The sequence below is a fragment of the Pseudopodoces humilis genome, chromosome 8, assembly GCF_049639895.1.
Source record: "Pseudopodoces humilis isolate 2021_Gansu_Grassland_sample_001 chromosome 8, ASM4963989v1, whole genome shotgun sequence".
In the NCBI taxonomy this organism is placed as follows: domain Eukaryota; kingdom Metazoa; phylum Chordata; class Aves; order Passeriformes; family Paridae; genus Pseudopodoces; species Pseudopodoces humilis.
Window position 1 is genome coordinate 20,692,564 of NC_142207.1, and position 12,317 is coordinate 20,704,880.

The following is a 12,317-nucleotide window of genomic DNA, read 5'->3' on the forward strand; positions in this document are numbered from 1 at the left end:
AAAAAAAGTATTCATAATTCATCCTAAAGCACTGTCAACTTAATTTTAAAGTAATTTTTCTGCTTTATGAATTCAGGCTGAAGTGGTAAGTTTGCAAATCCATAAATCAAACCATAGGAAATAAAGGAAATACATACCTCTGTTTAAAATATTCTGTTTTCCTACTTAATTGTAAGCATAGTTTTTATTAATTAAAACTTCAGTTCCTAGGAAGAGAAGAAACAAAATTATGAACTGTATTCTGTATAACTGTACATATCTGTATTGTGACTCCAGAGCCATCTCCTGGGCCATAGAGAATGTTTCCAAAGTTTCTAATAGCAGAAATTAATTTAGATTGTGTATGCCTCTGAGCACTCTGAAGACCGTATGTGTACATTTGTGAATTCAGCTGAGCACTTTGAGGCCTGTGAAAGGCACACTGGGCTGTGAGGTCTCCTGCATTTGCAAGTGCTCTTCTGGGGCCCTGTGCAGTTGTGCAGACACTTACGAAATGTCCTCAGTTTCCAAATGTTTCCAAACTGACCTCACACATCTTGAGTCACAGTGAGGCTGATTCAAGTTCTTTAGCTATAAGAGACACATTAGAGAGCAAGTGTGGAAGCCTTCCATGGAGAATCACTGAAAATCTGGTGAAACCTGTGTCCCTGAGTGCAGGAACAGCAGCCTGGCACCAAGTGTGAGCATGGCCTTGTTTGTGCTCTTCTGCACACTGGAGGAAATCATGCAGAATGCCTTGTGCCAGGGCTCAGTTTATCGCCACAGAAGGAGCGGAGCTCCAGTGTATGTTCCGGCTCAGAACTGCCGCCACCAGCTACTGAATAGCAGCCACGTTCTGAATCTCAACACCCCATGAAAATCCTCCTTTAATCAAATGCTCCCAGGGGAGCAAGAAATTCAAGATGCACTTCCAGCCTGGGCTAGTGCACACCACTAGGTCAATACTTGGCATAAAGAGCTTTCTGCTTGTCGGTGCAGCGTGGGGGTCGGGGCACACTCATAGCAAGCAAGACCAACAGACAGCACACGAGGTAACATGACAACGTGAGGGCAGTAAGAGAGAAGAGGCAAAGGTACAGGAGTGAGTGGGGCACTGTGTGGTGGCTGGATTAGAAAGCATTTTGCTTCTCAGCTTGAACTGTTTAATTAAGGAATTTCACAGTAATTTTGACTAAACTTAACGAGTAACAAATTCAGTGCTCTGGCTGACTAAATTTTTTCTTGCAGTCTAAATAAGCTGCAGAGCTCAGAGCTGGCGGAATTCAGTGCCTTAACAGCACTTTCTCTCCAGCCTGTGCTGTAGGTAAGTGCTGTCCTGTGGCAACCTTTTTGGGGTCAAGTGATTTAGAGAGCTTAGACAAGTCTGAGGTTCAGGATCCCTATATTCAGACACAATCCTGAGTAGCAGATGCTGTGAGGAAATATTTTCTGACATTTACTAGAGGGGCAGGGGAGGGAAGGGAGGACTCAGCTCTAGAAGAGGTAGTAGGTACAGCTAAACTAGAAGGAGGGGAAGGGCTCAGGAATATAATGAGGAGGTGGGGGAAATGACACTGGAATAAAAGGGTGAGTATATGAGATACACAGTACTCCTGGCCTTCCTCTGTTCAAAGCACTCCCTCCAAGGGTGGGTATAAGACTTGAATAGAGGGGATGGATGTCAAAATATTTCCATAAGGAATATAGTGCAATAAATCAGAGAAAAAGGGCAGAATGGAGGCAAGGAGCAAACGGTAGGAGAATTATTTTAGTTCTAAGTGAATGATTATGTCTCCTGAGTGATTACACATCAGGATGGTGGTGTGTTGGGGAAGATTGTTCAGCTGGATAGGAAGGAGTGCTCAAATTGCAGTCATTGAACTGTAGTTCATGCAAGGGTGCAAATAAGATAAGAAAAATAGACAAGCAGAAATCCAGCTGGAGTCAAGGCATCTTGGGCACTGCAATCCTTGTGAGATAATATAACTATCATACAGGTATAGGAAAAGTTTTCAGAGGAAGCTACTTTGAATACTTGTAGAACATAATCAGAGAGAAAGCTGATGAAGAAAATAACAGACTATTAAAATACTCTGCACATAACTTGCAAGTACTGGGTTAAGCACAAAATCAATAATTTCTTCCAAGTTTCTGCCAGAACAGGACCACCAGCAAGAAAGACCTTCAGTGTGACACACACCTATAGAGTTATCCCAGTAGGGAACTGGCCAAAGATGAGAGATACAATGCCAGTATATGGTATCCCATTTGTTACACTGCGATGAATGGAAAGCTGGAACGGGCTTGAGCCAGTGTTATTATGGTTGCTGGGGCATTAACAGCTTGGGCAATAAGTATCAGGCATTCAGAAGAAAAAGAGTTTTCACGTTTCCTTCATAGCTGTGCATCGGTTTTACTCTCACTAGCACTTGTCCCTTTTTGATTCAGATAGATAATTTATATATTGAAACAGATGTGACTTTTATCCAGTTTTTCCCCCACTGCTCAGGTTTGATCTTGTGCCAATGATGACTGTAAATGTAAGACCAGGGACTTTTTATGTGGCCATATTATTGCCAGGCACTGCTGTCACTTTTCTATTTAGCAATTGTAGCATCCATCCACTCAGTGGCTGGATCAAGACTCTTTGCTCCCTGGAATAAGGACCTGTAATAATAAAGGTTAAGTTTTAAATTTCTGCTTACAGAAGCTAGCATATCTCAGAATTCACTCACTTGTTTTTTTTTTTTTTTTTTGTAAAAAGAAGCAGCATTGCTGAGAAAAATTTATTTGTCCTAACTTCACCCAAAATTCAAGGGATAAAAAAGTATGAGGATTCCTGCACTGAATACAACAATCCTTCTTTGGCCTCCAAGAGGTTACTGGGAGCTCAGTGGTGGGGAAGTTTTGAACTCATCTTTGCTCCACGTGGAGCAGTCAGCAACTGCTACATGAACCATTGCCAGTTGTTCTTTCAGATGTTTAAAATTACAGTTATATTGCTTTATTTAAATGCTTGTATTTATTTATATGCTAATTTATATACAGTTATATTTGCTTTATTTATATGCTTGTACATTATCTCCAGGTGTTTTATGAGAACATGGAGCTGCATGTCACAGTACCATTTTTCTGTGGGTTAAGGGAGACTGTTCCAACACTCCCAGGTTCTGCTGCCCAGGTACCTTCTGCTGAAGAAATCCTTTGTTACCATGGACAGTCAGTCACACAGTGCTGGTTGGATTATGTGCCTCCTGTTACATCCACAAGTATATGGAAATATAGCAAGGAAAGGAGAATAACAAAGCTTTAGTGGTTTGCTGTCCCTGACGGTGTACTAAGTTGGCAGAAACTGTAAAACCCTGAGTTATTTTCCTCAGCAGTCCAGTGTTCAGGGAGACCCAGAGCATAGGGACAGTTGCTGCCACTGCACACCATTCCCCCCTTCCCCAGACAGGCTTTCTGGCCAAAGTTAATGATTCGTAAGATTCTGCACTGATTTCGCTGTGAGCTTCCACATTTGCATAAGTAAAAGCTTCTGCAGCTTCTGTAGGGAGATTCTTAGTGAAATTGCAGCACAAAACATTGATATTATGTAATTATGGTAGTTCATCTTAACTTAAATGAAATTGTTACTTTAAACTTGCTCTAAGTGGCTCACAATGTCACTTTTGTATGACACACCTACAAAACAAATGAGTTAATCACAATATATGTCATTTTTAATTTTTCTCTTTCATTTTTCTTTCAGTCATTCTCTCTTTGTAATTAGCATGAAGACTACCCTTCAGTCAAAACTAGCCACCTGGAAAGTTTCAGCTTGTAATATGCAGCTTTTTTTGTGAATTATGAATGTGCAAAAAAGAGACCTTTCTCCTTACACCCACTTCCTTGCATAATTCAAATATGAATGAATGAATTTTATTCAGGCTTGCAAAAAAAAGAAAAAAAAAATCATATTTCAGCTGATAACAAGCATGAAAAATTTCAGATGAAAGGGATTTTTTTTTTTTTTTTAAGAATATTCTGAGCATGGGAGAACAGCAGGTTAAGACAGAAGTCTCAGTGCAGCCTTAACTATAACAATTGCTAACAAGCAAATACTATACCCAAGCACTAAATCTTGTTTTGTGCTGCCCTGGTGCACAGAAGCAGGGACAGAGTAGAATAATAAAAGCTGGTCCCCTTATGCAAACAGCAGGGCACAGCACTTGACAGAATACAAGAAGAAGGTGAGCCTGCCTACTGTTCTGGATTTGCTAACCATATTCCCAAGGTCTGTGAGTTAGTTGCCACCTCTAGCTCCAGTCAGATAGCGAAAGGTACTTCAAACACTAGCAAAGAGAATGTTTTGGTCCTTTCCAGAAGAACATTTTACCAATTCCTTTCCTCCAAGCATACTGTTCTATTAAATAAAGTACTTGAAGGAATGTGTACAAGCAACATCACGGTTTAACAGGTCAAAAAGGGAATAGAACCAGTGCCAGGCATTTTTCTGATTAACCATGTATGTTAAAAATATATATCTGTGAAGAAGGTATTATCTGCGCAAAGCAGAATGAGATTTGGGCTCATGCCAGTACCACTTTGAAAATAAACTATCACAGTGAAGAAAAGTTACCATCTGGAACATTTCTGCATCATATTTTCTCTTGTTCCTAATAATGTTTTTCTCATAAGTCCAGCTCTCCTTTTCTACTCAGAAAACAGGATAAAAACTCCCATTCATTTACTCTGTGTTTGTTAAAAAAAATGCCCATTACAGTGGCTAAATAGTAGTGAATACTAAAGTATTACCTTGCAGATCCACACCGATTAGAGAATCAACATACAGGATTTGCAAGTGGCAAGCTAGACATAAAAAAAAAATCCCCTTCTAGTCTGACATAAGTTGACTGTTGCAAGTTGAGCTTGGCAGCAAGTGACCAAAATTGAGTTGTCAGCATCCTCCTGTATAGTGGAAGAAGTTGTTGCTTTCTTGTGCAGATGCAAGAGTTTCTGTGGGAAAACAGAACATAATCATGGTTCTGAATGTCTCTGTGGATTGGTAATGTCTCTAATACATAGATCACTTGTGCAAATTCAGTCCCAGCTGGATGGGAAATTATTGAAAATGGTTGTTGTTTGATTGATATAAAATGAGTTGTCAGCTTGATTCAATGCCTTCAGGGCAGATGTCCACAGCATAATTGGCACCTGGCAGAAGTAAAGAATTCCTTGGTACAGAGAAACTGCTACTCATGCAACCACGCAAAACAGTCCTGGAATGCCATGGCAGAAAAAAAAAAAAAAATTTACTTCTGGGCAGGATCTTTTATGCCATAAAGTCAATAAGAGATTTGACGTGACACTTGGTGCAAGCTTTTCCCTGGGATCCTGGCTAGACACGATCAACTTTTCTGCTGTTTGGTCAATACTTTCCCTAATAATTAGAAGAAAACTCATGTATTTGGTTACTTACTATTATTGCCATGGTAAAAGTGTGTTTATAAAGACCAGTTAATAAAGAAACATTTACATGTTTGCTTATTACAAAAAATTCTGTGAATAATTTTGTTTTCATGTTTCTTGAGAAATTCTCCTCACAACAATACAACTAGAGAAATAAGAGAGTGTCTTCTCAGCAAAAAATAATGCAAAGAAACAGGGACTGACAGTACAGCAGTGTCAGTATTATACTGTTTGCTAATAGCAAACAGTGACCTATTGTTTACTAGAGAGTAGATTAAAATGGATTTTTTTCTGTAAGTCACTAAAGAGCTGTCATATGGTTATTACTGCCTTTGGCCAAGTGTGGTACAGCTAACAACAGGAATGAATTCTATTTCCCATCACCAATCTGCTGAGCTGGCCACCTTCTTCATGGGGCTGGTGCTTTGGGAGGTACTAGCTGAAGGACTTTCCATTAAAACTCATTTTACTGTCTTCATCTAGCGCATATCTCAACTTTCCTTCTTTCCTTTCATCTCTATTTCCTCCTTTAGATTATTTTTCATTATGCCTCCCCCCCCAGCATACCCACACTTTGCCTTTCATCTCTCTACGTATGCTATTCCAGCACTTGTCAGGCCCAGCAGGAGGCACATGGGAGAACCAAACAATATGATATGTTAGGTGGAAGAAAATATTAGAACAATCATTTATTGTCACACTTTAAAGAGGTCTGCTATGTTATTTATTTTATTATTCTGTATTAGGTACATGGTTTAGTTTTACAGGCATTATTAATCACTAAAATACATTACACTTTCAGCCAGGATGTTAACATTTTTAATGCATTCATCTTGCTTCTTTAAACAGAAACAATGGGTCTTCTGCACTGCCCTCCCTCCCCTTTAGTCAATAAATTCTTTCTATTGATTCAAGAAATAACTCTGAAACCCTGTTTTATATTTTAAGTTCCACTAGCCACACTCAGACATATAATTTTGCTCAATAAAAAATGGATCTTCTATTTTTGTTGTTTACTATGTGTTTGGTTATCAAACTCAGCTTGAAAGTATTGGGTAGAAGAGGAGAAAACCTATAATGGCAGTGAGCCACCATGAGAGATTTAATAAATGAATGTTGCAATAAAATAAAGTATCTGTAAAAAGTGTATATGTGTGTTTGTGTGTGTGTGTGTGTGTGTGTGTGTGTGTATGTATAAAAAGCAGTCTCATCAGTAGATGAAATGCTAAATGAAAAAATCCATCAGTGACTATGGATTCCCTTGAGTCAGCCTGGATCAACAGACAATATGGATTTTTGATAATTCATGGCTTTGCCATTATTTATTCTCTCATGAAATACCCATTGCAAGTCTCAGAAAGATAATTAGAGAATTATCATATTGCTTAACTAAGTAGTGCAAATCATATTAGATTCCATGTATCCCAATCCTGGGCAGAATCATTAGTGTTGTTTAATTGTTACAAATATACTCATTGCATTTTAATAAATTGCCTTCATTGTCAATATCCACAATCGACTACTTTCCTTAATGTTCGTGGATAGGTTAGTTACCAGGTAATCTTACAGTTAAGATATACCACAATGAAGCAAAAATGTAAGAAAATGCAAAGGTCAAAACCATGTTTCTATTATGAAAAAAATGAATGATAATGACATAATTTTTTCAGCTCATCAGGTTCTTTGCTAAGTGCCTCTGTTATTGCCAGATCAGTAGTGTATAACAAAGAAGTGCTTTCTGTAGGCTGCTTCATTAGCCTGCCCTGTAGGACCTCACCTCAGACCTTTCACTAATCTGTTGGCCAGCTCAATAGCCTTGTTAGTTCTATTCACTTCTTCCTGGCAGCGGATTTTCTCAGCTGTAGCTCTCTCAAAGGCAGTGGTTAAGGCAGCCAGGATTGTGTCTAGTTCCTTCAAATAAAAACAGTAACAAACAACTTTAGACATTGTAAGAACACATAAAAATATTTCTGCTATCCCATTTTATATTGCTAAAAGTTAAATTACACAGTGCAAGAAAGGTGTAAACATTAACTGCGCTCAGAATCTTGTTTAGGTTGTGGTCAAAAGATGGACTCAGGAAAACCTGGGGAAAAGTGGGACCAGTCTTCTGATTCTTCCAGTTGTTCAGAACAGCCTTCAAAATGAAATTACAAACTTGATCTTGTATTAGCAAAAAAGGAATATCCCTTTCTCCCTGAGGATCCCAAAATGAAATTAAATATATTTCTCATTACAGCTGTATATCTTCTATAGGAGATCCCAAACTTGAAAAAACAGCTGTTTGGAAACTAAAGAAAAAAGAAGGGTTTACAGATGATAGACAAAATACTTCAAAATGCACAAGTCGCTGCCCTTTGCTGACTTTTTTTAGTTAGATTATGCTTCCCAGTGCACACACTGTTTCTGAAAACAGCCTGAAATCCCCAGCCACCTTAGATTTGGGAGCAAGCAGCTCAGTGTCTGGTACATCAAAACATTTGAGCACACAAACAGTCCCACTAGGTCAAAGCCTTGGTTATTCCCAGAGGGAGGAGTGGAAGATAATTCAGCATGGATGGCTGAACATGAAGACAAGGCAAGAATGACGTGTAACTCCAGAGAGTCACGGGCAGAGCACCCAAATGACTCTGAGTGCAGAGGATGAACTGGCTGGGGAGCTGATAAAGGAAAGGTCAGAAGGGTGCTGTAAGGCCCCAGCATAGCAAGGCACTCCAGAACTGGGTGCCCATAAACAGAGCCAGTGGCTCTGAGAAATGATTCTCTCCAGCAGCAAATATGTATTCTCTTCAGCTTGACAAATATGTCTCCATGCAGCTCTACTGAGCTCCTTAGTATTCCCCAGGGGAAGTCAGAGCTGAGCTAAGCTCCTGGGAGAGGGCTGTACTTCATCCCAGCCGTGCTGCTGACAAGCTCTGTGCACCCTATAGAAAGATGAATGGGTGCCTCAAGTCTTCCTGCCTTGAGGACACTGTGAGGTGGAATCTGTGTGTATAATAGGGCATTAAAAGGAACTGTGTGGTGGGACAAATGGCTATTTTATGAGGAAGGTTTGGAGAAATCTGGAGTAAATTACAGCACCAGCATTTCTAAATGGGGCCCAAAGATACCCCTTAAAGAAGGGCCCAGCAGTTTTACCCCTGCTGTTGTGTGCCCCTGTGCGAGGGGAGCGCGGGCAGCACCTGTGTTAGAAACGTGTCCTGTTGGCTGGGCTGAGGCACACTGACTGAATCCTGCCTCTCCTTCCTGCACAGGAAAGATCCAGGCACCGGTTGAAAACTCACCATGCATGAAGGAAGGCACCTGCTGTGGCTCCAAGGCACATTATGTGGCTGCAGAGGCTGGGGATGTGGTCCCATCATTTACCTGAAACTTAAAAATGTTAGTGAGTGATGAATTATACTGACAAATACCTTTGCCAGTATTACCATGAATCATGTGGCAAATACCTCTGACAGAGGAAGGTACTACCAATAATTAAATTTTAGAGGCTTATAAAATGACCAAAAAAGTCCTTTTTGATACATCTAGTTGTCCTGACTCTGAAGTTCATGTCTTTGAGTCAATCAGGATTCCAGCTTTCCCCAAGATTTCTGTCTTCCACTGCAATGCACTCCTACAAATCTTGTTGCTTGATATGTATATACATTGCCTAAGCAGAACTTAAGGTTGTCAGATGGATAGCAATAGGTTTGTCTTCAGGTGAGACCAAGGACCAGCACTTAGGCACTGAAGCTAAGGGAATGCAGAGAGAAAAAAGTGGAAAAGCTACCTGCTGTTCTGAGCATGGATGCTGCAATGCTCATGCTGGGGAGCAGAACTTGCTTGAAGATTTTTTTAGAGGTCGTTCAGGAATTAGGAAGGATTTTTTACTGCAGTTTTAGTTCTACTGAGCCAGACTGAAACACATTATGTGCTTCTCTGCCCTCAGACCATTTAGTGTTTGGCAAACCTTCCTCTAAAAGAAAAAAATTAAAAGGAAGTATTGGTAGCAAAAATTTAAGTGGAAGATAGAGACGTAAAAGAACACATTTGTGTGTGTATATATATATATATGTGTGTGTGTGTGTATATGTCTGTGTGTGAATATGTATGTATATGTTTATGGTTGAACAATAGAAGAACAATTCCAGTTCATGAAGGTCAAACTCAGAACTTGTGAAAGGTGCCAGAGGCAGTGAAAGTACTGGCAGGAGCCATATGGGGAACTGGAAGCTGCCAGGTCTTCCATGTATTTTTTTAGGGTTTTATGTATGAAACACTGTGTGCCAGGAAAAGTATGTGACAGTTTACTGTTGGGTGCCACTTCTTCCCTCTCATCCTTTTCTTCTTTATTTGCAATACGAGCACCCCTTCTCAGTACCTTTACTCAGCTGGCAAGTTATCTGTGAGGTGGAACTGATTTGGGCAAGGACAGAGAGGCCAAACTGCAGGTGAATAGTGGAGCTGCACGGAATTACTTCCTATTCAAATGGAAGTCCAGAACAATCAGGCCCTTAATGTGTTACAATTCATTTGACTATCCACATTTTTGACTTTCTGTAAATAATGTGCTAAATGGATAAAAGAATATACCATTTTTCCTTCTTTCCTCTGAGTTCCTGATAACAAGACAAGTTCCTTCCCTTACAGTTTGTGCATATAAATGTGATTAATGTAAAAAAAAAAAAAAAAAAAGTGCCAAAATCTCTTTATCTTTCTCTCTCTCTTTTTTTTTAAAGCATTGCCCTTTTCAAAACAAGGGGAAATTCAGTATAGTTTCAGTGCCACAGTGATCAAACAGTGTCACATCACTATGGCAATTGCTGCCCAGGCCAGGAATACAGATCAGCTTTAATTGTGCAACGCCTTATTGCTGGTGCATGTCAATCAGAACCTATGAATTGAGAAAAATTTGCTCTGTTCATTCTGTTAAATGATGTATCCAATTAAACCTGTTAGAATTCATGATCTTCAGTCAAGGTTAAATGAAAGTAGTTACTCCTGTCAGCTAGGTGATTAAATGCTGCCTACATCAGGCACATTTATGTGCAAAATTAAAATTTTGGTATAAAGCATGAATCTTTATGCATGCCAGTTAATTATCTTGCGGCTCCTCCATTTATTAAATGCCCACTGCATTTCTTCTTAATCATCAGCTTCCTTTCAAAACTTATTTTATACACTACATTATACCAAATTTCAATGTTTAAAATGAAACGCTTTCCCAGTGAAAACTTCCTCTTTTCAAGGGTTTGGCTGTTGCTATGTTACTAAAGATGGCCATTAACAGTTTTTGAGTCATTATGCCGAAGGTCTGTTCGTGTTGTTCTGCTCGATTCTGAGGGAGCGTTGCAGGAATCCCTCGAGTTGCTGTCATGGGGCAGTTCCTCCTCCCCAGAGCGGCCAGAGTTCTGCGGCATATCGGCCGACTCCAGCGCTGGGTAGGGCGGCAGCAGCGCTGCCAGTGCCGTGCTGCCGGGTCCCGGGCCGTGGGGCCCGCTCCTCCGGGGCCGTGGGGCCCGCTCCTCCGGGGCCGTGCCCGCGGGGTTCCGCGGCTTAGCCACCAAGCCCGGGCTGCAGCCGCGGCTGCCCGAGCACCGCAGCCTCCGGGCGCGCTCCGCTGCTGCCCAGGGCTCGGGGGTCGGCCCCTTCCCCTGGCAGCCTTCAGAGCTGCCTCAGAATTCCCTTCGGCTTGGCAATCTGACGCGTCCTGCTTGCCCCAGGCAGCTCCCATATTGCAATATCATATTTTAATTAGAAGAAAAATTATGTGTTGCGTGCTTGAATTAAATTAAATTGCGTATTTATATTTATAAGACACAGTATTGGCAGGATTTAAACGCTATATGAATTGAAGAACCAGAATACAGGTGTATTATAGTGATTTGTAGCTGAAACATTTGCTAGAAATGCACACAAAGCAGAGCAGTACCAAATGCTAATTTAATACCCTAAGACAACACTGTGCTCTTGCAAGCACAATTTCCCATATTCCATGTTAGCATTTATCCCCTTTCATTATGAAAAGGTATTAAGAACCTTTGTTACAAACAAGCAACATAAAAAATATGTCATACCACTTCACAACTACTAATGAATAATATCATTTAAAACAGACTGAGAAATAAACTAGTATAACACATTCTACTCTACTAGTACTATAAATATTCGCAAGGTTGTTATTAAAGATAAATGCACACAGTAATTTTCTACTTGTAGGTTTTACAGGTATAATTTTGAATCATACAATATTTTTTTAAAACACATCACGAGGATGGAAACCAACAAAAAGACTGACTGGCAGCAATTCCTTGTGATCAATAGCTGACGTCTCCATCTATCTTTGAGGGCCCACATAAATTATGTCGTGGCAGTATGAACCTTCAAGAGGAGTGATGTGATTAACTTGTTCAGGGTCACAGCGGGGAGGATTTTACACCTGTGGCGTTGCTGTTCTGCGGCCACATTTGCAGGATACATTCTGCAGGTGCCAGCGGCTGCCCTGGGGGAAGGAGGGCTGTGGACAGGCCAGCCTCGGGTCCCTGTTCCTGAGGGGCAGCTCATTGTCTCCTCTCTAAGATCTGAAGCTGAGAGCTCTGTTTCACAGCAGGTGAGGTACGAATGTGCAGGTCTGTGCCCAGCCTGAGTCTCCCTGGGAAATGTTGGTGCAGTTGCAGCCGTGGTTGCCCCAACCTGCCCTTCCCAGACCACAGCAGCCTCCGCTCCAGGCCTTGGAAAGCAGACAAAAAGGCCCCTCCTCTGCTGCTCCCCTAGAGCTACAAATAATAGACTTCTCTTTTCTGGCAGCTGCAGAGAAAACCACAGATATTTTTTCCTGTTTTGTTCAGCAAGTATAAGCTGTAAGTTAAAGCCCAATATCTTTAGATACCTCAACAAAAGAGGAC